Genomic DNA, 26,705 nt, shown 5'->3' with positions numbered 1-26,705 from the left:
ATGTTACCATGTTTCACTTCAGTAACCATTTTACTAATTATATTTATTCCATAACAGGTATTTTCCTTAAATATACACAATAAAATGTAATTAAGTAAATATCCTCACTGAAGAACAATTATCTCTTCAGAGGGACCCAAGGATGGATAGATATCTACTCTCTATCCTCATGTGGCCCTTCTCTATCCTCCCCTCCTATTCATTCCTTTACCCACAGCACATTAACTCTACCTCTACCACTACAATGAAACCAACGACTTCTAACAAACACTTTACAATCATCATCATACTGAATAGCCGCTCTTCTTCAGCATCTTTACATCTTTCTCTTTCATGGTTTGTCCTTAAAATTTTTAAGAATATAAAAATTTTAGAGAATATAAAAATTCTCTAAGATTTCTTTTTGGCCCTTTTCTCTTCTCTTTCTATACAATTCCTCTAAGCACTTTTATCCATCCCTGTGTCTTCTACTACTCTCCATATGGTAAGAACACACAAATCTGTTTCTCTAGCCTTCAGGATCTCCTGTGGTGTTCCAGGATCCTATATACAACTGTCTTCTAAACATCTCCCCCTTGCCAATGATATTCCCTGCAAGCATGTGAAACGCAGGTCCAAAGTTGAACTCATTCTCTTCCCCCTCATACCTTCTTCCCCTTCCTTTTCCCATTCACTGCCAGAAATCTAGGAAGCATTCTAACATCCTCACCCTCCCATACCTTTTACATTCGAACAGTCACAAAGACCAGCAAATTCTCCGTTATTTTTCTCAAACATTCTCACTTCTCTATTCCCACTACTTCCACCTTTATCTAAGCTTTCAACCTCTCTTAACCATACTAATGAACTGTCCTTAAAGGCCCCCAGTCTTGCTATGTCCCCACACCCACCCCCACTCCACCCTCAATCTACCCAGCACACTGCTTTCAGTGATCTTCACAATTGTGGTGAGATGACACTCACAATTCTTCAGTGGTTATATATATATATATATATATATATATATATATATATATATACACACACACACATATATATATACACACACATATACATATATACATATATCCTGAACTGGCTATCCAGTTTCATCTCCTTTCACTCCTGACCTTGTCCTTCAGACTCTAATATAACTGACCAACATATAGTTGCCAGAACACACTATGTTCTCATAATGCCACACAACTACTCATGCTGTTAGCTTTACCTAGAAATGTTTTCTACGGCTTGTCAACATGCCCGTCACTCCTACCCAGTTTTCAAGTCTCAGCTAAAACCCTTCCCTGACATTTCAGACAGAGATCAAGAGCGCTAGCTAGATTTCATTTGCACTTATACCTACCTCTGTTATAGTAAATAGCATACTGCACTTTAACTATTGCTCAAGATAGCTGTAGTCCTATTAGACTACAAGATCCTTGGTCAAAGACAACAACTTTTCATCTTTATATCCTCATCACTAGTTCAATTCATACAGTCACTAGTTGCGTGTACATTACTAGTTCCATGCAGACAGACAGAATAAAAAAGGAGACGAGAGATTAATGAATAAGGTATAGGCCCGTGAAAGAACAAGAAAATCAACTGGACTTCGAGTATAGAAAAAAAAAAAAAACCACCAGATCTTAAGAAAGTACAGATATCTGCAGTATAGATATCTATTACTGTAGTACAGACATTCATTACTAAGTCTTAACCATCAAAAAAAAATAGAAAAACATGGCCATTCAGGTAGTATGATCAAGGAAAAAAAACTTACTACTGGACTAAGTAGACAATAAGAAGGTTAAGAGTTTCCAATGGAACAGTTGACAAAGATAAACAGAGAAGCCAGAGAAAAAGATGCTTCTTTCTAGGAACCAAGTAATTCACTGACCTAAATTCACGGACTGAACAAAAGACGCAGCTTTCTCTCAGTTCACAACTCCTTCTCCTTTGTCATTATTCTGCATGACCCTTTCTAAGTCTCTACTACCAAATCCCCAAAGCTATGAGTAATTCCTCTCCAGGGAGCCAAAACTCCAAGCCAGTGTCTTAGTCTGGATGCCAGTGCAGCGAGTGGGAGGGTGTCTGTGTTCTTGTGCCCAGGATTGTGAGGAAAAATGAAACAACTATTTACTGAACATTTATTTTATGGCAGATATTGTGCTATGTTACACTCACTCACTGAATTTCACAGTAATCATGAGTAATCATCCCACATACAGAAGAGGAATTTGTGTCCAAGGTCAACAGCTAAGCAATGACAGGGACCGCCTGAAAACCTAAGAATGACAACCTCCAGAGCTTTTTGTATACCCCTCACTACCTCAAAATGGAGGGAGACATGGTGCAACCATTTCAGGTTAGCACTCAGAAGACATTTGCCTCCAAAATGCTATTATGTATGTCGATTAGAGTCTACAGTAACACTAATATACAACAGGCACACAAAGAGTTTAAAAAGCTTTCCTTAGTACCTATAAAAAATAAGTGTTAGATTTCCTGGGGTTCTGACCTAGAAATCTAAATGCTACTTATTCCTATCAGTACACTGTTAACTTTACAAACAATAGACCTGAAAATGAACTTGTGGGATATAACAGGTTCTTAAATAAGGCTTTTAAGAATATTTTCTTGCTTCCACAAAAAATATAAATACCACCAAGGATAGAATGTTTTCACCTTGGTAACTTATAAGAACGATGACACAAGAAGACACCTGTGGGAAATGTGCTTATCTGACCAGGTGCTCATTTCCAGAGGGCTGTCATTTGAATAAAAAATCATACTAAATCCTACAGACCATAGCTTACAGACAGAAATGCTAGAAAGTATAACGCGGTACAGTTGATATGCCTATAATCTGCTGACAAACGTACTCCTCAGTAAAGTGAAACCAGATGTCTGGTGTGAAATCAGATGTCTGTGAACTTGTCTTTCTCAGCTTCCAGAGCAGTATTAGATATACTAAACACACAGCTTAGCTGTATATTAAATCCACAACTTGACAAAATCATGACAGTTTGGACATGAAGCATCAGCATTTTTATTGTAAGTCTTATAAACCAAAGACACTTCCGAAATAGAAATCCTAAGTTTAAGTACTCAGCTGAATACAGTAGTATGTCTTTCTCACTTTAAGGACAGTGTCGTGGCTTTTTAAACACACTATAGAACTTCTTTCCCTTCATTTTTCAAGCTGACATACTTTATCCATGTCTGTGGAATGATCTGATAAGGCCACATCAGGTGTCAGTCGTTGTCCCAGAAATTCTAGGATCAGATATACCAGGTGATCCCCTGTGAAAAGCAAACCCCAGGTAGGCTTAACAATATGGGTAAGTTAGGTACTACATGGCTTTTCACAATCAAGAGGAAGATCATAAGAAAATGATGGGTGACCACACAGAGAAACAGGGAGGGAACTTTAAAGTAAGTACTTATATGCCACGCACTGTTTTTTCACACATTCTTTCTCATGTAGTCTTTGTTCTGTGTTGATGGATAAGAAATCAAGGAACAGAGAAGTTTTAATGGTCCGAAATGACACAGCTAATAAAATAAGAGTCAGAAATCAAGCTCATATCCAAAACACTATAAAAGTCATGGTACGTCTACATGAAGTCTTGGGGTGGAGTGAGGAGTGGTGGTAAATAGCCAAGAAGAAAGGGAAAAAGGAAGAAATGTACAATTTTACCAAATAACAATATACATATAAACATATTCCACATGTTCCATATACAATATGTAGCTAATACGTGTGAATGTTTAACATATACTTAAGCTGCACATTTAGTGTGTGTACATATTGAACAAAAAGTTGAAGAAATAAACATCAAATTTTTAAGTGGTCATCTTAGAGTGGGCTCATAGGAGACTCGTTTTTTGCCTTTTATGTCCCTCCCAGATTTAATTCTAAATAACTTTTTTTAACTTTAATATTACTTTTATAACCATAACAAGACAAGAGAACTATTCTAGCTTAGTTTTTTAAATGAGGCTAAATGCACAGAAACCCATGCAAGTTAATGGTCTACTTTTGTATTTATTTTTCTAAGTACATCATCCTTTACACTCTCCATGTTTCCTAATATTAGGTCCTTCTTACGGAACAATTTAAAAAGTTGTCCTTATCTAATTATTATACTCGTACACTGGAAAATAACTATAACAATATTCACTAGAGGACACAAATCACCAAGGTCAGTCATCCTTGTAAGTTTATTACTGAAAGTATTAGAAAGGCAGAATAATTCTGTTCTCCCACAACACTGTGTAGACCTGCAAACAGGGAAAGTCTTGTACATTAACATGTAACTATGGAGAAAATCCACAAAACAGCTGGTGAAAGGTCTGCCCCAAAACAACGATCTTCAATAAAATCTCATCATTCTCACCATCCTACTTTTATCAAAGTGCTGATAAAAGTGCTCAGCACATGGTAACAAAGAGGGAATCGGCTAATGAACCAATGAAGGAACCCATTATCAATAAACAATCACTTCCTGGTTTTCCATAAAGTAAATTATGTGGTCACCTATCACTTGAGCACAAACAGGCACGCTCAGGACACAGGCAGCCAGTATCAGAATAGGCATCGTATCACAGAGGGCAATTCTACTTTTCCTGTGTAAGAACACATGAATGTAGTTTACTGCATTCCTGCTGTAGTTAATATGAATTTCAACTAGTTTAAAACGGTTATTTATAAGTGGCATATAGGATGCGTTAAGGGGCTCCCCACCTTGTGAGAGGAGCCGTGTTTCATTTCACCAACCAGGGAAAGGGAAGCAGTGTGCTAAAGAAGTGAGAGAAAAGTCCCAGAGAAGAACCAATGAAATAGACCACACTGAAAATCCCAGTAAACCTCAGAGGACTTTAATGTCCTTTTTGGCACCTTTTCAAAAGTGAATGGAATGCCTGTGAAGAGGTACCAAGAGTGAAAGCCCAGAGAAAAAGGCCCAGCCTGGTCATCTTTCTCCCCTCACAATATCTTCCGTAAACTCAAGAGAAGATGCGAAAGAACTTCAACACTTGTAATCTTGTTATTAACTTTATGCTTCGGGGTCCTAAAGGATGTTTTCAGGCGGCCCGGACGGTTACTGTTCCTTATCAAACAGGAGATGGATTCCTTAGTGCTATGATCTCAGGGATTAGTCAAAGCTGGCTAAGAAGACGGGGCCAGAGACAGGTAACTAGAAGACTAAGGTAAAAACAGGTGAAGGGGAAGGCAGTTGTCCTTCGGGTCAAGAGCCTAAAAGGGATTCACATGCCCAAGCTGTTAAACTCCCAGCCAACTCTAGAGACTGTGTGAGCCTGAAAACTGTCTGGGGCTTGGGGCCTGTGACTTTGAAGGTGGCTCCTCCAGTTTGATGAAAAGGTAGAATCTGGGCCCAAGCTCCCCATGGACAGTTCTGGATCTAGCCCGTCTGTCACGCTCGCTCTCTGGATAAAGTCCTAGCTCCTTCCACCCCTGACCATTCCTTACTTACCCTTTCTCCCGCTCTTCCTCGGTGAGAAGGGGTAAGTGGTTATTTTGTGCCCTCGCCCAATTTGGCCAAAACCCTAAAAGTAAAAAACGACAGACAGACACGTGCTTTAAAATCCTGTTGTTCAAGCCTGAGGCTCTCCCACCACCTGCCCAACACTTCCAGGCAGAAGGCAGCCCGCCCCCACAGCGCTCCCTCAAGGCCAGGGCCGGAGGCCGGCGGACTAGTCCCCTTTGTGAGGACGGAGAAAGGGGGCGCTTTGAGGGCGCAGGCTGGGCGGGGAAGAGCGTGCCGGCTCCGGGTAAAGTGTGCCTCCTCTGGCGCCGGTTTCCCACCCTTAGCCAGTGGAACCAGGAAAAGGACGAACAAGGAAGAGGCGGCGACTGCACGCGCCTCAGATAAACACGCGCACGCACACATGCTCGCGATCACCCAGGACTCGGGGCCGCGCAACCCTCCGCCTCCCAGCAACGCCCGCCCCGCCCTGGCCGGGGCCAACACCCAGGGAAGGGTACCAAGCCCAAGAGACCACCAAGGGTCGGAGGCTGCGCGCCCGCCCACACCTTCCAACCGCACAGCCCCCCACCCGCCGCCGTAAGGCGGGCGCCAGCCCTCCGCACCCGCTACGCAGATCAGCCCAGGGGAAGTCCCCGCGCAGACCCCGCCCTCCGCCGGCGGCAAGCTCCGCCCCGCTCTCTCGGCGCGCGGGGGCCGCACGAAGCTCCGCCTCCGGCGGAAATCTAGCCCTTGGACCGCCCGCCCAGGTCGGGCTCAAAATGCGGCCCGGATCTGCAAGAGTCAGAAACAACGCTCATTCAGCACGCAATTACTGAGCTCTGGCACTAAGCTCAGCAACGTACTAACAGGTGAGAGGACGATAAAGAACCGAAAATAATTTGAGACTGTGCCTTCAGCTCCTCCCCTTGTTTTACGAGTCAGGAAACCGAGAGTCCTCACAGTTGATTAAGCTCAGGGCAGTAGTGGCAAAGCACCTCACTAGGGCTCTCTGGGCCACTCCTCGTTGCATTTTTTTTTTTTTTTCCACTCAGGAAAGCTATTCTATTTTGCTGCCTCTAGGTAAACCAAAGTGAGTAATACAGGACTGGTGGTTTACTTGAGAGAAACTGGAATTTCATACTGAAGCTTTTGCTCTCAAATGGTACAAACTTTTAACTGGGTTATTACAGCCTGCAAAGAAACCTTCTTATCCATATTATTAATTATCCTAATTCAATGTGGCTTAAAATGTTGATGGTAATACCCAAATCATGGTACTCCAACTAGCTGGATACCAACCAACTCATAAGTACTTGCAATTACAGGTGTGATATTTTCATTTTTTATCACCCCAAGATGCCCTTCCTTGACCTGAAGCAGCCAGAAAGATCAACTACCAGATTCTCCATGATTGAGGAATTGATAAATAGAAAAGGAGGACTGAAACTGGCCAAATTTTCCCATAGAAGTGGAATTTAAGAAACTTGCATGTATTTTACCTGAGTTCCTTTTTCAGGAGATACACTGCCAGACCTTTCAGATAGTATCAAGGAACTGAAACTTTTCAGATCACTACATCTGGACAAGGAGGGGCATCTGCTGCCTGTTCACCAACTCCTCTTCCTTACCCCTCCATAATTCCCTGCTATAGAAAGACCTAACTTTAGTCTCCCTAAGTCAGGTTTGAGATTGATCTCCCTGCCAGCATCAACTGCATTAAAACCTGTCTTCCCTGGCAATACTTTTTGTCTCAGGGATTGGTTTTCTGTGCTAGGAGCAACTCAACCTAGGCTAAACCCCAGGCGTTCAGCAACAGTGGCACCCAGAAGTACTGAACATACATAAAATACTTTTGGTCTCCTTTTCTTACTACAGTAAGATGGAAATAATCTTCATTATTTCCATCTCTATTCTTCTTCTAAATACTGCCAAACTATTCTGTGCACTTTCAGATCACTTAATACTAATGTAAATACCATACATGCTGGCACACTTAGTTCAAAATTTATTCTAAAGGTTTAAGAGTCTACTCAGAGTCTTAAATGTCCTGATAACTAAAACTCCAAGAGTCTCCTAAAGAGAGGAAAACTGCTCTCCTGTGAAGGGGATATCTGCCAGTTTTTCTTACTTGTCACTGAAATAATTACTGTAAGGTAAGCTCTTTTCTGCCAGTGCTTAAGGACTTAATTTCAAGAGCACTTAGGTGACAGAACCACCCTCATCAAATAGCAGTGAAGAACTATTTGGTACCATGACTCCAAATTAAATGGAACTCCTAGTGAGGAGGATCTGACAGTCTGGGATGAAATGTACGTGAATAAAGAACAAAGACAGGTGTTTATGGCCTTTATTGTGTTGGGAAGTAAATGAAAATGCAAAAAGAGTTGCTAAGTCTGGCCTGATTTTGTCACTAACGTTCATCAAGTGTACTTAGCAAGAAGCTAATATCTGGATAAGGCAGAACTATGGTGTATTAGGGTTCCCTAGAGAGACAGAACTAACAGCGTTGATATATAAATATAAAGGGGAGTTTATTAAGTATTAACCTACACCATGACAGAATCCCAAAATAGGCTGTCTGCAGGCTTGAGGAGCAAGAGAACCAGTCCAAGTCTTAAAACTGAAGAACTTGGAGTCCAATGTCTGAGGGCAGTAAGCGTCTAGCTCAGGAGAAAGCTGTAGGCTGGGAGACTAGGCCAGTCTCTAATTTTCATATTTTTCTGCCTGCTTTATGTTCACTGGCAGCTGAGTAAATGGTGCCCACCCAATTAAGGGTGGGTCTGCCTTTCCCAGCCCACTGACTGAAATGTTAATCTCCTTGGCAGCACCCTCAGAGGCACACTCAAGATCAATACTTTCTATCCTTCAATCCAGTCAAGCTGACACTCAGTATTAACCATCACATGTGGAGACAGTAAAAAGATCAGTGATTGCTAGTGGTCAGGGAGGAGCGGAGTATGAAGCACAGATTTTTAGGGCCGTGAAACTATTCTGTTTGATATGATAATGGTGATTCATGTCATTATACATTTGTCCAAAGCCATAAAATATACAACCCAAAGAGTGAGCCTTAATATAAATCTCAGCTTCATAATTATGTCATGTAAGTTTGTCAGTTGTAACAAATATACTGCTCTGCAACAGGATATTCATAATCAGGGAGGTTGTACGGGTGCGGGTGTGGGGTCCATGGATATGTAGGAACTATGTACTTCCTGCCCAACTTTGCTCTGAACGTAAAACTGCTCTTTGGGAGAAAAAAAGTTTATGAGAAAAAGAAGCAGCAGTTAGAGAATCCTATTTTATTCTGATTTATCTATTAAATTCTAAGCTGAATATTTGACTTTATATATCTAGTTCAAATATATTTGCTTTGTCTCCTTATGCGTTAAAGCAGACCTCTGTTTGTTGTTAATACCATCAGGGAGAAAATGAGTCATATATTCCTAACCAATTTAAATTATAGTTAGGCATCAAATCTAATATTCAAAGAGATATTTAAACAAAGTTAAAATAATTAAGCTTACAAATTCTATCAATATAGATATTAAAATCCACACCTATTTATACGTACTTACCATTAGTAAGTAAATAATGCAAGATATCATAGAGTAGCAGTTCTCAAACTTTATCTCAAGTTCTCTTTACATTCTTAAAAATGATTGAGAACTTTAAAGAGCGGTTATGTGAGTTATATATATGTCCATATTTGCTGTAATAAAATTTAAGATAGAAAAATGTCAGACATGTATTTGTTTACTTTAAGTTCATTACATATTACTGTACAAATTATTTTTATAAATAATGACTACATTTTCCCCAAAAACTTAGAGAAAAGTGGCGTTTTTTTAAACATTTTGTACATCTTTTTTTAATCTGGCTTAATGGAGAACACTGGATTCTTATATTCTGCCTCTGCATTCAGGCTGTTGTGATATATTGTTATACCTAAGATATGAAGAAAATTAACTGTCGTACAAATTCATAGTTGAAAAAGGGAGGACCTTACAAAGCTCCTGGAAGGGTTTCAGTAACCCCTAGAGGTTCTCAAACCTCACTTGGAGAATTACTGCCAAATGGCATTTTGCATTTCATTTGTTTGAAAGTCATGTACTTCCACACAGGCATCTGCTAACACCTGAAATTATAGCCCTTTACTTATTCCAAGCTAAAACTCAAATTTGACAGCTCATATCAAACCATGACATTTCCAAAACGTTTTTCAAAGCTTTTGCTATAGCGACTGTGATGAAATTGAAATTTTTATTTGAATTGATGTGAAAACATTTGAGGTTTCATTTATATACTTCATCTCAAACTTTTTTGAAAATTTTGAATATAAATTGTACCATCTGGAAAAAATGAAACATTGGCGTATAGTTATTAATCCAGTTTTAGGTATACATATAACAAGGTATAGCCTCTTTTATAAAAATAATTTAAAAGTGAGCTTAAAAGAAAAAACAGGCTGGGCGTGGTGGCTCAAGCCTGTAATCCCAGCACTTTGGGAGGCTGAGGAGGGTGGATCACGAGGTCGAGAGATCGAGACCATCCTGGTCAACATGGTGAAACCCCATCTCTACTAAAAATTAAAAAAATTAGCTGGGCATGGTGGCACGTGCCTGTAATCCCAGCTACTCAGGAGGCTGAGGCAGGAGAATTGCCTGAACCCAGGAGGCGGAGGTTGTGGTGAGCCGAGATTGCGCCATTGCACTCCAGCCTGGGTAACGAGCGAAACTCCGTCTCAAAAAAAAAAAAAAGAAAAAAGAAAAAACAAGTAATTACAGTTTTGTTTATTAACTACATAAATATTTGATTATAAACTTACTACCTTGGAATAAAATTTTAAATATATAACCTTTAATTTTTTTTTTTTTTTTTTTTTTTTTTTTGAGACGGAGTTTCACTCTTGTTACCCAGGCTGGAGTGCAATGGCACAATCTCGGCTCACTGCAACCTCTGCCTCCTGAGTTCAGGCAATTCTCCTGCCTCAGCCTCCTGAGTAGCTGGGATCACAGGCACACGCCACCATGCCCAGCTAATTTTTTGTGTGTGTTTTTAGTAGAGACGGGGTTTCACCATGTTGACCAGGATGGTCTCGATCTCTCGACCTCGTGATCCACCCGCCTCGGCCTCCCAAAGTGCTGGGATTACAGGCTTGAGCCACCGTGCCCGGCCAACCTTTAATTTTTATTACAAATAAAAATAATGTAAATCATCCAGTTTGGGATTTTTCAATACAATTTCCAACTAAAAGAAACTAGGGCTGACCAATGGAATGTCTAACTTCAGATCTGGGTCAGGATATACACAAGATGAGCATAGGATAACTTGTGCCACAAAGCCAGGAATCCATTAACAACAAAATGTGTCAAAATGTGTCAAAGGGACACAGAAACCAACATCAAGTAGCTTCTTTGACCAAAGATAAACAATTTAAGCATCAAAAAAAGTAATGAATGCAGTTGTTTGAAACATACTGAATATATAAAAATTCATGAGTTCTTAATGATGTTCCAAAAAGGGAAGGCAAACAAAAAAGAAAAAAGAAAAAAAATCCACTGGACAATATTGCAAGTAGCTAGCACTGAGTCCTTATTCTAAAATTGTTCATTAAAAGAAAAGAATTCAAATGTTCTGATTTATTTTTCTTGATTAAACTATATATCAGAAAACCAAATTGTTGTTGAGAGCAATCTATTTTATACAATAAATATGACACAAATAACAGAATTGGCAAACCACCATTTAGAAATCTTGCATTTAATAAATGATTCAGGCAACCATCATCAATGGATGAAACTAACAGATGAAAGGTTCATGAGGAACTTTCCAATGGGGAGAAGACTGTCACTGCCTCAGCATAAAAATGTGTCATTGCAGTGGGACTCCAGACCTTGTGTATTTCCTTATCTAATGCCATCTGATGCACTCAGCACAACTGTGAAATGTTATCACCCAAAAAACAAAAATGGAATCTAATCAAGCCTTAAAACTGACTTCTCACTTACAGGCTTACAGAAAGCATAAGGGTTACAGGAATAAGTTAAATGACATCACAAGGAAACAGGTAAATCTAGAACGGAGGACATGCTCTAGGACAACTGATGTAGTCTCTACAAAAAGTTAATAACTGGACACATGGGAGAGGGAAGGGGTCAGGAGAAGCCTAGATTTTTTTAAAAAAGCCATGAAATATAAGATGTGAACCTTTATTTGGATCCTAATTCAAACATCACAACTATAAAGACAAAATTTTAAGACAATCATGGACATTTAACTATGGACTGGTTCTAGATGATACCAAAGAAATACTGTTATTTCATTAGATGTAATAATGGCACTGTGGCCGGGCGTGGTGGCTCAAGCCTGTAATCCCAGCACTTTGGGAGGCCGAGGCGGGTGGATCACAAGGTCGAGAGATCGAGACCAACCTGGTCAACATGGTGAAACCCCGTCTCTATTAACAATACAAAAAATTAGCTGGGCATGGTGGCGCATGCCTATAATCCCAGCTACTCAGGAGGCTGAGGCAGGAGAATTGCCTGAACCCAGGAGGCGGAGGTTGCGGTGAGCCGAGATCGTGCCATTGCACTCCAGCCTGGGTAACAAGAGCGAAACTCCATCTCAAAAAAATAAAAATAAATAAAAATAATAATGGCACTGTGATTATGTAAGAAAATGTCCATAATTTTTGGAGAGGCATTCTGAAGTATGTTGAAGTTAAATGATATACTCTCTGGAATTTGCTTCATACTTCAACATCAAAAAAAAAAAAAAAAGGAAGAAAAAAGAGATAGATAACATAAATGTGAGAACAAAATGGAGAATTATTGAATGTAGATGGTGAGGGGAGTTCTTCGTACTTTTTCATGGTTTTTGTTTATGTTTGAAATTTTGTATAATGAGTATTTAAAAATAAAAATAAGTGACTGCTGTAGCTCAGATTTTCTAGAAAACAGTGCCTGAGACAAGGGCACATGTTAAAATTTTCTTGGGGGGTGCAGTACTAGAAAAGCAATAATGAAGGAAAGAGGGAAACAGAGGCAGGAACAAAGGGAGGAAAATCCACGATGGTATGTTTCCAAGCTGGTTATAGCATCCCAGTACATGCAGTTGGTTGCTTAGTCACATAGGACATCTCCAGTAACAGAACCATCCGTCAAGGAGGGGAAAGGTTAAAGCATTTTTTTAAACTGGATTCTTCCTGCTTTCTGTCTCTCATTCATCCATGTTTGTTCCATAAAGCAGGGCAAGCATGTGGGAAAAAAGCTTGGGAGCAGGGGAGTGAAAATGGGTTTCATGAAGTGACTGAGATTTATTTAACCTCACAATTTAGGATTTAAACAAATCAGTGACTTTCAGGTTTAGTGAAGACTCACTTATTATTTTAACCTTTTTGGACTAAAATAATCATTCTGCCCGACTTTCTTTTTACCTCAGTAAATAATGTATTCAGGCCAAAGTCATTATTTTTTATTCACAAAAATCACAGTCACATAAATGGCTACAGAAACTAAATATAGGAGAAGGGTTCTACCACAGCAACCTGCACGTTTACATGTGCCCTTGGACAGCTCCACAGAGGCCAAGTCAGCAAGACTTGACTGCAGCCGGTCTAAGTGGTGGTGGAATGCTGTTGATCCTCCCACAACATGAGAGCCTGAGAGGCTTGTGAGGAGCTGCCTCAGGGCCACTCTCATTCACCTCCCAGTTTCTCATTGCCTCCTATATTCTGAGGGGCTTTGAGACTTTCTGCCTCATTCTCCCCACAGGATAGCTGCAGGCTGTAAAACTGCTCAGCTGAAGCGTGACAATGGTTCCTTAGGAACAAGGTGCCTTATCATCCAGGTTGTGGTCACCTGGCCTCCTTTGTATCAGTGTCACCCTGCGCAAGGGATACCAGAGCTGACACTTTTGGCTACTCTTACTTTTGCTGTCCAAGTAAGTAATAAAGTGTTTCAGTCTAACAATGGCAGCTCATTGTTTTCTTACTGGCTGAATCTATCAGCTTTGCCTTACCTTGACAAACTCTAGGCAAGAAGTTTTCACTTTGCTTAACAGTAAAGAGGTTCTTTTCTCTCTTCTTTTATAGGGTTATAATAACGTTGCAAACAAAAAAAAATGAGTGTGTGCAAAACATAAAAGCTAGTGAATATCTCATCTTTTTCATTTCTTTTCTTTATCACTACATATATACCTTATCTCTTGGTAATGGAAATATGTAAGCCTTTCTAAATGACTATCCTAGTAATGGTTGACCAAATCCTTAGATCCATGAATGAAGGAAGCAGTTATGTAGGAGACCTGGGCCTGCCTCACATTTTGTCCAGGGGTTTCCTGGTACTCCACAGTGGCAATAAGAGGGGCGAGGAAGTTGTTTTGATTGGCTTTCATTGATAATCCTGAGATATCTGAAAGAATTCCTGAAATGATCTAGTGAATTAGCCAGATAGTAATTACAAACCAGCAATTCATAATAACTAGTAATGGGAGAAACAGTTCAAAAGAAAACCACACATGATAAAAATGTGTTAACAAAAGCAACCCAAGATTCATATCTTGTTAATAACTATAAAAACCAAAACACTGAAAAAATAGATTTAGCTGGAATAACAAATACAAAATAATAAAGCAATGGCTAACCCTACACATGATCAAAATATATTATTGACTACAGTTAACAAATTCTGTTTTTTTCATCAGAGAATGTCTTTATTTCCCACTCACTTCTGAAGGATATGTTTTCACCAGAAATAAAATTGACAGTTCTTTTCTTTCAGTACTTGAAACTGTTGTGTTATTAATACTTCCTTTTGGCCTCCGTGGTTGCCAGATGAAGAATCTGTTCTCACTCAAATTGGTGTACTTCTATAAGTTATGTGCTGTTTCTCTCTAGACGATTTCAATACTTTTTTTATTTGTCCTTATTATTCAAAAGTTTAATTGAGGTGTCTTGACATGGATTTCTCCTATTTGGGGTTCATTCCATCTCTTAAATCTGTAGGTTTATATCTATTGCCAAATTTAGGACATATTAACAAATTACTTTTTCAAATGCTTTTTTGGTCTCATTTTTTCTCCTCTACATCTAAAACTCCAATGATGCAAATGCTAGCTCTTTTATTATTGTCCCACAGGTTCCTCAGTCCATTCAGTTTTTTTGTTTTATTTTCTCTATTGTTCAGGTTGGGTAAATTGTTCTTATTATTATTGTAGAGACAGAGTCTCCGTATGTTGCTTATGCTCGTATCAAACTGCTGGGCACAAGGGATCCTCTTGCCTCAGCCTACCAAAGTGCTGAGATTATAGGCATGAGCCATCACACCCAGCCAGTTTGGGTAAATTCTATTGATTTGTCCTAAAGTTCATCAGTTCTGTCTTTAGTCATTTTGACTCTACTATTGAACTCATCCAGAAAATTTTTTATTTAATTATTTTATTTTTTAGATCTATAATTTTTATTTGGTTCTATTTTGTTAACTTATTTATTTGCTAAGATATCTTATTTTTTATTTGTGTCAAGAGAATTTGTAATTGCTGGTTAAAGTATTTTTATAATAACTGCTTTAAAATCCATATTAGATCATTCCAACATCTAATTCATCTTGATTTTGGCATCTGTTGATTTTCTTTTCTCATTCAGCTTGTGATCTTCCTGGTTCTTCGTATGAGGAATGATGTTCAATTATACCCTGGATATTTTGGATATTATAGGGTAAGACTCTGATTCTATTTATTTTTTAATCAGATAATCTTCCTGTTAAGGTGTAGCAGGAAGGCAGGTGATTTTGTATGTTTGGTCTCCCAGTAGGCCCCCCAACACCATTCAGTCAAACACGGAGTACTTATTCATCCTGTCTTGATATCTATGGGTGGGGTATTCATTTTCTAGTGCTCCCATAACAAAATACCACAGATTGGGTGGCTTGAAAAACAGAAATTTGGTCAGGTGCGGTGGCTCACACCTGTAATCCCAGGACTTTGGGAGGCTGAAGCAGGCGGATCACAAGATCAGGAGTTCAAGACCAGCTTGGCCAACATAGTGAAATCCTGTGTCTACTAAAAATACAAAAATTAGCCTGGCATGGTGGCATGCTCCTATAGTCACAGCTGCTTGGGAGGCTAAGGCAGGAGAATCACTTGAAGTGGAGAAGCAGAGGTTGTGGTGAGCTAAGATAGAGTCACTGCTCTCTAGCCTGAGCAACTGAGTAAGACTCCACTTCAAAAACAAACAAAGGCTGGGCATGGTGGCTCACGCCTGTAATCCCAGCACTTTGGGAGGCCAAGGCAGGCAGATCACAAGGCCAAGAGATTGAGACCATCCTTGCCAATATGATGAAACCCCATCTCTACTAAAAATACAAAAATTAGCTGGGTGTGGTGGGACACACCTGTAGTCCCAGCTACTTGGGAGGCTGAGGCAGGAGAATTGCTTAAACCCGAGAGGCAAATGTTGCAGTGAGCCAAGATCTCGCCACTGCACTCCAGCCTGGTGGCAGAGCGAGACTCAATATCAAAAAAAAAAAATCCACCAAAACCCAGAAATTTATTTTCTGACAGTCCCGGAGGCTGGAAGTCTAAGATCAAGGTGTTCACAGGGCTGGCTTCCTCTGAGGCCTCTCTCCTTGGTTTATAGATGGCCACCCAATCACTGTATCCTCACATAGGCGCCCCTCTGGGTACACAAGACCTTGGTGTCTCTGTTTGTCCTAATCTCCTCTTCTTATAAGAGCCCAGTCAGATTAAGACCCACCCTAATAGCTTCATTTTAATTTAATTATTTCTTTAAAAGACCTATCTCTAAATACAGTCACATTCTGAGGTACTGGGGATTGGAGCTTCAAAATATGATGTTAGGATGGGAAACACGATTCAGCCCATAACATGTGGGTTGGAAGTTCAGCTACCACTTGCCCTGTTGACACCTTCCCAAAGTGAGATACCCATTCATACCACTTTGATACCTCTAAGTTCAGGTGCCACCAGAAAGGTGGAAGCAGACAACTGATTCACACCATTCCATTACAGCAGGGTTGGGGTAGGAGTTCGATTCTCAACTCTCTGCTGGACTTTCCTAATGCCAGAGGAGGAGAGGGAGGCAGGCAAAGTGCCAACTCTCCCTGTCTCTACCACTTTGTTCTGTCTCATTGATGCCAAGTGGAAGCAGAGACTCAGCAACCCACTGAGCCCTGCCTACATGGAGGCATGGGGGTAGGCGGAGTGCAGACCAGACTTGAGTCACACAGCCACGTTCAGTCTCGTTGATGCTGGATGGGAGTGGAGTCTCAGCTTCCTGTTGGTCCCCACTGACACTAGACTGTGTAACTGTGATGAGCCCTGCCTCCCACTGTCTCTTTGAGTCGCACTGTGGATAAGCTCAGCCCATTGCTGAACCCTGCTGACACAAGGGGAGGGATAGAAAACCAGATCCCTGTTCAGCCAGGAAAAGCTACCCTGAGGGGGATCACAGTGCTGCTGCCTGCCTCCAGTGAGTGGGGTAAAAAATCAGCTTCCTGCCCTATTCTACTGAAACTTTAGAGAGGGAGGGTGCAGTTTTTACACTGGCGTTTGCCTAGAGCAGGGCAGGTATCGCCAGAAAGTTCTGGCTAGAGGGAACGAACAGGCTCGTCTTGGGGTTTTTTTTTGTAAATATTTGTTGGTGGCTCCAAGTTGAGAGCTTCTACAGGACCCTGTCTGGAATATATGAGAGGCAATAAGGAAAATCAGGGAACTCAGGGCCATGTCATTCCTCGGGTCCCCAGGTTCCAAAGTAGTTCACCTTCTCTTTTCAGTATTAGAGTCTTCCTACACTTGTCTGTTGAGTTATGGTCAGGGTTTTTTAGAGGGTCAGGGTTTTTATAAGAGGAGGGTCTGGGAGGAATGAGGCTACTTCCATTTGCCCAGAGCAAGAAATCCTCCTTATAAACACTTAATAGAAGAAATGCAAAGAAGATATGGATTATTGTGGAATATTCCAATATAAAATCAGCAGCTGATCTAAAACCTGAATTATCAAAGGATTATCAATTTCTAAAATCAGGGCAAGCTGACAAAGTAAAATAAAGAAATAAATGAGATTATATAAAGGTATGTGTGCTGTAATACTCAACTTTAAGTTGCTTCTGGATGCACTCAATTCAACTAACATCAAAACAAAAGGAAATAATTTTTTCTGCATTTGGAATATTTGTCACAAAACAAAGCCCGAGACTATCAGATAGGACAATTCATGTTTTGTATATTTTAAATTTTTATTTTAAGAATGACTTTTATATATTTGTAGTATCTTTCCATTTTCTAATTGATTTTATTTGGTGTTAGTGATACTTTTCTAGTTTTTTCTATTATCAGATACAGATCATTTTTACATGTAATTAAAAGACATAATCTCATCAAATGCAGTTAATATTGTATTTTTAATTTTATAGAAAACTTCTGAAACTTTTAGTATATTCTATCATCAGAAACTTTATTATTGTGGTCACTCGTTAAAATTTAAAGATGGGTCTGGTGGGGTGGCTCACTCCTATAATCCTAGCACTTTGGGAGACCGAGGTGGGTGGATTACCTGAAGTCAGGAGTTCAAGACTAGCCTGGCCAACGTAGTGAGACTACGTCTCTACTAAAAATACAAAAATTAGCAGGGCATGGTTGTGCACACCTGTGATCCTAGCTACTCAGGAGGCTGAGGCCAGAGAATTGCTTCAACCTGGGAGGTGAAGGTTGCAGTGAGCTGAGATTGTGCCACTGCACTCCAGCCTGGGCAACAGAGCAAAACTTTATCTTAAAGATAAATAAATAAATAAATAAAAACATGTAAATACCACCAGAAAATATATAGAATGAATTATGTTTTGAGAATTCCCAGGAATTTATATATTTTAAATCTAAACCCTGAAGATATTTGTCAGGGATTTACAAACACTGTGAAATGTAAATACAATCCCAATTACCTTATTAACAAAGGCTTTTCTTTTTCAATGATCAAGACTTAATTAAAATTGTTTTTATGTCTCTAATTCATATGTCCAGACTTACTTGATTATTACAGGCACAGTGATGCAGGGAAATCATGACATATGCTTAAACAACCTGAAAATATTCAGTCTATAAAATAGAAAGCTTAGGTGATAATTTAATAGCTGTCTTCATAAACTTTAAAAGCTGTCCTGAACAAGAGAAACTGCATTTATTCTGTGTGACCCGGGAGGAAAGAATTAGAATAAATGAGATGAAGTTACAGGAAAGAAAATTTTGACTTACTATATATATATCCATTTTCTAGCAACTAGAGAATTCTGAAAAGAGAACATACTCCCTCAAGTAATAGTTATTTCCTGTCAAGGTAGAAGCCTGGGCAACCACTTATTGGGGATATTATCAAAAAGACTCAGAGTTTATGATTTTTTTTTTGATCTATATCATCTCATTTTGTTCTCCAAGTGAGATACATAGAAAATGTATTTTAATGGCCATGTAAGAATGAAAATAGTGAAGTTCAGAAAATATATTAGTTAGGATTCTTTGTAAATTATAAAGCAGCTAGAGCTAGACTGAGCAAAAACAAAATGCAGTATAAGAATGAGTGGTATTTCACAGAACCTAAGGCCAGTATAATGCAGCTGGGTCCCGGACGGGACTGAGGCCATAACTCTCTATCTCCGTGTCTTTACCCTGTTTTTCTCTGAACAACTGCTTTGTTCTCTGTTTCTGCAGATGTATTTTCTATGCTTCCCAACCACATGATAAGTAGGAGATATTTATTCCACAGATTCCCAATTTACATCTCTATCATTCAAGGGACCAGTCCAGAATGATTGAGTGCCCAAATTATTCTGGACTTTATACATATACAGCCAATTAATCACATTATTCTCCCTTCTGAATGTTAAGCCAGTTGAGAAATAGCCACAGTAAAACTGGATGGAATAATGTGGCTTGAACTTGAGACCAAAATTTGCATTTCTGCAACTTTCCTTTGAATTGAACTCAGCCAGTCCAGGCAGATGCCCAGATTGCATCTTAGGAGATGGCCTGACCTGGCAATGTCAACTGGGAAAGACATCCAGGAGGTGAGCACATTCCATTTGCACACATGCAAAAGGAGAATAAAGGGTCCGGTCAGATATGTGCAATGACCCTTTACTCAAACTTACTAATTAAGTTAGTCACTCCACCAACTCCCACAAGGTTGAGTTGCTGAAAAAATGGAGAGAAGGGTAGGAACTTTCTCTGTAACATTTTCAGGAGACTAAGAATTGTATACGATGGACTGAGGCAGGAATGTGCAATGCAAAGAGAAAATAACCTTCCTGCAATTGCCAATTCTTATTTCTGGAAGTAAGGAAGCTAACTGGCCCACTTTGAAGCAGTTGTTCATCTAAGTCCAATCAATTATGGTTTGAGCAGAGTCTCTCAATGGATAAACAGCATGGTCAGGGGACAACCATTAGGACAGGCAATTTTTGGTAAAAGACGGCTGGCTAGACAGATACAGGAATAAGTATACTCAGAACACATATACTTCGTTCTTTACATTAAAAAGTTATTACTGACTGAATATCCAGCTATATCATGTTCAAATGCAAATACACACATGTACACACACACTCATTCACACATCCTGTGCAATGGAGGACTACCCAAGTAATGAGTGGATAATTCATTACATTCAAAAGTGATATTGCCCTGGGGGGGGTCACTGCTCTTCCTGTGTAAAATTTCAGGGTAATGTTCATTTCCTCCCCGAATCCAGTTTTAATTTGGTTCTCATTTTCTTAAAATTTAGAGATTAAATTACAAACTTAACTACTCTCAGTATATCTAATATACAATACTTGGAGAAATGCCAGTATAGAGAAATATCAACAGAAAGAAAGCTCCACATAGTGGTCACTGGTCTGTGATTGATTCTGCTGGACAGTGGCAGTTGGAAAAGCTTGAAAGAACAAGTGACTTATTTGGGCATAATTTTGACTCACTCCTTTGGCAAGTTTCTTGACCCTATAGTGAACTTTCAGTTGGTGTTATTTCTTCTTTGTATTGTGTCTGAACATTTCCTAAGCATTGACTCTTTTGGTATGAGTCAACTATGGACACCTTTCACCAGATTTAGTATTTTTACTGACAGTTTCATTCTTATAAAACCTTCCTGACTGGCTGTCACATCCATTTAGGACTCCACTTGCTAAAAATCCAGCACCACAAATCTTGTTAGGTCATGCTCTAAATTGAATAGCCAGTCTACTCAGGCCTATGTTCTCTTTTGTTTGTTTTTGAAGTAAGTCTGAAGTTCCGCCATCCACATGGTCTTTAGTACGAGTAAAAAACTATAGCCTGGCTGGGTGCAATAGCTCATGCCTGTAATCCCAGCAATTTAGGAGGCCAATGTGGGAGGATCACTTGAGTCCAGAGTTCAAGACCATCCTGGGCAACATAGCAAGACCCCAATCTCTAAACAACAACAACAACAACAACAACAACAACAACAACAACAAGAAACATGGCCTGATGTAAGGTAGCTAGAATAACAGAACTCCTTCCTTTCATATTAGCTATGGAAATATTGTCTCTGTCCCCTATTTCAGCTAGTGAGAGGTACTTTGGAAGGATGGGGGTAGGAGGTAGAAGTATGGTCAGTCTTTCCCACTCTTTTGCTTCTTCCAGGATATTCCCATTTCTGTTTCCAGGATCTTGCACTTTCCTGGTCAAGACATTTATTTATCTTAACTACAGAAAGGGGAGTCAACTCAGGACTTGACAACTGCAATTCACACCTCCTTGATTTATTTCTTCAGCTGTACCTCAGCAATTTATTTATTTGTTTGTTTGTTTGTTTACTGAGAATCTCATTCTGTCACCCAGGCTGGAGTACAGTGGCGTGGTCTTAGCTCACTGCAACCTCCGCCTCCCCGGTTCAAGCAATTCCCCCTTCCTCAACCTCCTGAGTAGCTGGAATTGCAGGTGCCTGCCACCATGCCCAGCTAATTTTTGTATTTTTAGGAGAGACAGGGTTTCATTATGTTGGCCAGGTTGAACTCCTGACCTCAGGTGATCTGCCCACCTTGGTCTCCCAAAGTGTTGGGATGACAAGCCTAAGCCACCTCACCCAGCCAACAATCTGTTTAGAAGCTCAGACTTTCTCTTTGTGCTTCCAGTCAAGCAACCCAACTTGTTTTTTTTCTTCTGCACCTTATACTGACAGCTACAAAATATATAGATAGATAGATAGACAGATAGATGGATAGATAGATATACTAATATTTTCTAGAAAGGCGCCTCATGGCTTGGCAGACAATGATCTGAGTTTTAAGAGACAATAAGTAATTCTCCCTAGTTACTTCGATACTGCATAAAGACTGATGAGTTTCTATCCTAAGATTGGGGTGGTAGATGGGAGTGTGAGGCTCCTCCCAGTCTGATACCTGCCTTGACTTCACCAATTTTATCTTTCCTGTTTAAGAATCTCTTGGCCGGGCGCGGTGGCTCAAGCCTGTAATCCCAGCACTTTGGGAGGCTGAGGCAGGTGGATCACGAGGTCAACAGATCGAGACCATCCTGGTCAACATGGTGAAACCCCGTCTCTACTAAAAATACAAAAAAGTAGCTGGGCATGGTGGCGCGTGCCTGTAATCCGAGCTGCTCAGGAGGCTGAGGCAGGAGAATTGCCTGAACTCAGGAGGCGGAGGTTGCGGTGAGCCGAGATCGCGCCATTGCACTCCAGCCTGGGTAACAAGAGCGAAACTCCGTCTGGAAAAAAAAAAAAAAAAAAAAAGAATCTCTTACTCCAGCTGGGCGCGGTGGCTCACGCCTGTAACCCCAGCACTTTGGGAGGCTGAGGTGGGCGGATCACCCGAGATCAGGAGTTTGAGACTGGCCTGGCCAACAGCGAGAAACCCCATCTCTAAAAAAATAATAAAATAAAATAAAATATAGAATTTCTTACTCCAAACCCTATCACATGTATCACTTTTTATATTAAGTAAGATTATCTGTTGCTCTAAGCTGTATGCAACAGAAACTATATCGAGCCAGCCTAAGCAAGAAAGTAATTTAAAAATTCAGGACAGTCAGGCCTAAGAAAGAAATGGAAAAGTTACCAGATTTTTCTTCAGCTCTCATATCTTCTTCTCTCTGCATGTTTGCTTTATTTATTTATTTATTTATTTATTTTTTCCGTGAAGATAGCTTTCTCTGTTTCTCTGTCTGCATACCAGGTAAGATCATGGTCACTCAGCTTCCAACTTCATATCTCTTTTCTTTTTTTTTTTTTTTTTTTTTTTTTTGTTTTTTTGTTTTTTGTTTTTTGTTTTTTTTTTTTTTTTGAGACGGAGTTTCGCTCTTGTTACCCAGGCTGGAGTGCAATGGCGCGATCTCGGCTCACCGCAACCTCCGCCTCCTGGGCTCAGGCAATTCTCCTGCCTCAGCCTCCTAAGTAGCTGGGATTACAGGCACGAGCCACCATGCCCAGCTAATTTTTTTTTGCACCCTAGTAGAGACGGGGTTTCACCATGTTGACCAGGATGGTCTCGATCTCTCGACCTCGTGATCCACCCGCCTCGGCCTCCCAAAGTGCTGGGATTACAGGCTTGAGCCACCGCGCCCGGCCCATATCTCTTTTCTTTGAGAAACCAAGTATGGTATACTAAAATCATTATTAGTTTTCCTTCAGGTATATACAGGTAGAAAATATGGTTGACTGGTTGTCCTTACAGTGAATCTGCATCAGTGTTCTGTGTTCAATATCAAAACATCGTTCTAATTATAGAGAATCTTCAGTTAGGTGGGCAGATATTCGAATTAACTCTCCACCGTTGAGTTCCTAAAACAAAGACATGTGACTCAAGTTCCACCAATCTGATGTTTTGCCTGGAACTTTCAATCTAGATCAGGTAATGCACACAATTCAATCTGGGATTTTTTCTATGGCTATGACGCCAATGGCAGTAGCTTCTGGTTCTGGTGGCAGTAGCAGCTTCCAGCATCTGATGATACAGTGGTAACTGCTTGGTAAAGACAGCAGTCATGTCCTAACCAGGTTCTTTCTGCAGTATGATTTTAGATATTCTGAGTCATGGCCTCCCTTAATTATTGCTCATTTTTTTCCAAGCCCAATCTTCGGTTCTTCTCATTGATTCTGTGAGCATTCCTAAATTCTATTTTTTTTTCTTAAATATACCAGAGTGATTTTATCTTGTTTAAAACTAAGCACTTGCCTAGATCCCGATCAGCTAAACCAGTGGGTTAGGGCCTTGTAGAGGAAACCTGATTGTCAGAGATCTACCCCTGTGAACAGGAAAAACAGTTCCCAGAGAAGATAGAATCAGCAGATATCCCAATAAGTGTCTTTTTGCACTGATATTAAAAAAGTTGTCCAAGACCATAGAAGAGCTAAATATTAGAACTTCAAGAAGAATCTGTACATCTCACTACTTAACATAGAATTTATCCCTTTGTCCCAAGGATTAATCTTAACTTGTGAATTAATAACGTATGGGGAGACCTAAGGTTATTACAGAAAAGCCAACATAAGCCCTTCGCAATCTCAGTAATTTCCTATTTCACCAAACTTAAAAACCAATTTTAGAAAAGGCTGACTTTCATTAAACAACCTGGCTCTTTCAAAATAACTGGCTGCTTAATTAAACATTACTATTGCCTTAAACTTTGTAAACATATCTTAAACACTACTATATTAAGATGGGTCATAAGAATGAATTACTGATAAAATTAATAGTTAATTGAAAATGTCACTAAAAACATTTTAATACTTTCCACCACATAATAGAATAAAACTGTGTGATTTGAGTTTTACCTCCTTTTATGGGCATGTTTAATTTCCGTGAAGGAGCTTTGAAATTAAGCAAAATAAACCGGGCACGGTAATCCCAACACTTTGAGAGGCTGAGGTGGGCAGATCACCTGAGGTCAGGAGTTTGAGACCAGCCTGACCAATATGGTGAAATCCCATCTTTAAAAAAAAGAAAATAAAAATTAAGCAAAATAGAAAGGGAAATAATAATTCAGATAATCAGTCCCAAATAAATAAGAATTGCTGATTGTATTTCTCTTATACAACTAAGCGTAAATTCAAAAACCAAAAGTGAATTGGACCTGATGCTCAGAGAGTATCCTTGAGCACGAGTAACTAAAATTAAACAGAATTTTAAATAAACTGAGGACTCAGACCTCTGAAGATATGAACGAGGCTATTAGAACTCTCTAAAAGTTTCTCCTACTCATCCATCAGCAATAGATGTTGAACAGATTATAAAAGATTAATGTTTACATGCATAAGGATATACATTTCAATACATTGAAAACACCAAGTAATGCTTTTCGAATTAATCGATAAGTAATTTTACACTTGCGATGCAGACTTGGACTTTTTTATAGTAGCAAGCCAGTCAACATCCATCTTTCTGAGAGATAATATGTGAAAGAATTGTAGAAGAAATGAGAAAGATGATTAGTAATCATGTATTGCTTCTTGAGACAGAAATTCTCTTGTAAATGGAAATGCAGGCAAGCACCAGTAGTGAGAAATATATATGTTTTATTCTTTACTTCATGGCTAAGAAGTGCCTGTGATTCAGCTTTCAACTAAGAGGCAACATGTATAGCATACTCCCACAGACTTATGAAATTTTAGAGGTAGAAGGGACCTTGATGTATTGGTCCGTGGCTTAAAACATTTATTTTTGTTCAAACGTCTACCGATTAGCTGAGGGTTGGCTGAGCTTATCTGGAGTGATTATGTTCAATGTGTTTCCATAGACCACAAACAAAATAATAATAATACTTGTTGTTGTTGTTGTTGTTGTTGTTGTTTGAGATGGAGTTTCACTCTTGTTACCCAAGCTCGAGTGCAATGGCGAGATCTCGGCTCACTGCAACCTCCGCCTCCTGGGTTCAGGCAATTCTCCTGCCTCAGCCTCCAGAGTAGCTGGGATTATAGGCACACGCCACCATGCCCAGCTAATTTTTTGTATTTTTAGTAGAGACGGGGTTTCACCGTGTTGACCAGGATGGTCTCGATCTCTCGACCTCGTGATCCACCCGCCTCGGCCTCCCAAAGTGCTGGGATTACAGGCTTGAGCCATCGCGCCCGGCAGCAGTTCACTATCAAGGGACTGGCAAGCTAGGGACTGATCTGTCTGCTTCCAAGATAGTGCCTCCAATGCCAAGTTCTCTGGAGAGGAGAAATGTGGTTTCCTCAACCCACAAACAGGCAGGAGAGAGAGAGAACCCACTCCTGCAGGCCTGTTTTCTGGCAGCATTAATCCATAAGGGTGGAGCCTCATGACCTAAACACCTCCCATTATGCCCTATCTCCTAACACTGTTGCGTTGGAGATCAAGTTTCAACTTGAGATTTGGAGTGGACAAAAACATTTAAACCATAGCAATGAGGTTATAGAAAAATTGGAACCAACACATATTGCTGGTGAGAATGTAAAATGGTGCCTCTACTGTGGAAAACAGTATGGCAGTTGCTCAAAAAGTTAAACATAGAATTACCACATGATCTAGCATTCTAATTCTAGGTATGCACCTGAAGTAATTAAAAGTAGGGGCTCAAACAGATTATTTTACACCAATGTTGATAGCAGCATTATTCACTAATAGAATTCAAGACACTGTACCCCAAAATACTTTGAGGTGAAAGAATTTGAGAAAACAGCACAATCAGGAAGGTCACTCTCACCTTAGTCCACCCTTCATTCCTGAAGCAAGTCATAAAACTTAGGAAGGATTTTCTGACCTTTCCTTGAAGTCAATTATAGGACCCTCATGTGAGAGGTACCCTCTCTAATACCTGGATGAAAGCAGCCAAAGGCACAGAGACATCAAGAAGAATCTGAACAGATAGGCCTTGCTAAGTTTCCCCTAATTCATTACTGGTAGATCATACCCCCTTTGTCCAAGTCTGTTTCTCCATATCTAGCCATTTATTCATCAAACTTGGCATAAAAATACACGTTTAATCTGCTTCTTTGGGTCTTTATTGCCTTATGCAGGCTCCCATGTCACGTAAAACTTATATTGAATAAATTCATATGCTTTTCTCTTGTTGATCTGCATTTTATTATAAGGGCCTCAGCCATGAACCTAGGATGGGTAAGGAAGTACTTCTCTTTCCCTATATCACAATAGCCAACAGGTAGAAACAACCCAAATATCCGTCAGCCCAAATGAATGGATAAACTAAATGTGGCCTATACATATAATTAAA

General features: G+C 39.9%; 1 protein-coding gene and 1 long non-coding RNA gene across 11 annotated transcripts in view; one reads left to right on the top strand and one right to left on the bottom strand.

Moving 5' to 3' along the window:
* IMMP2L (inner mitochondrial membrane peptidase subunit 2) overlaps window positions 1-6,169 on the bottom strand; it is a 923,127-nt gene extending 916,958 nt beyond the window's left edge. For 3 of the 10 annotated variants that reach the window (XM_074379217.1, XM_074379219.1, XM_074379216.1), the window contains exon 1: window positions 5,475-6,025. The gene's annotated coding sequence lies outside the window, so the exon portion shown is untranslated. The other 7 variants (XM_074379214.1, XM_074379220.1, XM_010344085.2 and 4 more) reach the window with 6 other exon arrangements.
* A 41-nt stretch (window positions 6,170-6,210) lies between these two features.
* The window catches only part of LOC141580067 (uncharacterized), a 36,108-nt gene continuing 15,613 nt past the window's right edge, over window positions 6,211-26,705 (top strand). Inside the window, exons 1-2 of the long non-coding RNA XR_012512059.1 lie at window positions 6,211-6,337; window positions 15,115-15,186. This is a non-coding gene — a long non-coding RNA (uncharacterized LOC141580067). The remainder of the gene's footprint in view (window positions 6,338-15,114; window positions 15,187-26,705) is intronic.

The sequence above is a fragment of the Saimiri boliviensis genome, chromosome 10 (genome assembly GCF_048565385.1).
Source record: "Saimiri boliviensis isolate mSaiBol1 chromosome 10, mSaiBol1.pri, whole genome shotgun sequence".
Taxonomy (NCBI): domain Eukaryota; kingdom Metazoa; phylum Chordata; class Mammalia; order Primates; family Cebidae; genus Saimiri; species Saimiri boliviensis.
The sequence above is the reverse complement of the archived record's forward strand: the minus strand, read 5'-3'. Positions and strand labels throughout refer to the sequence as shown.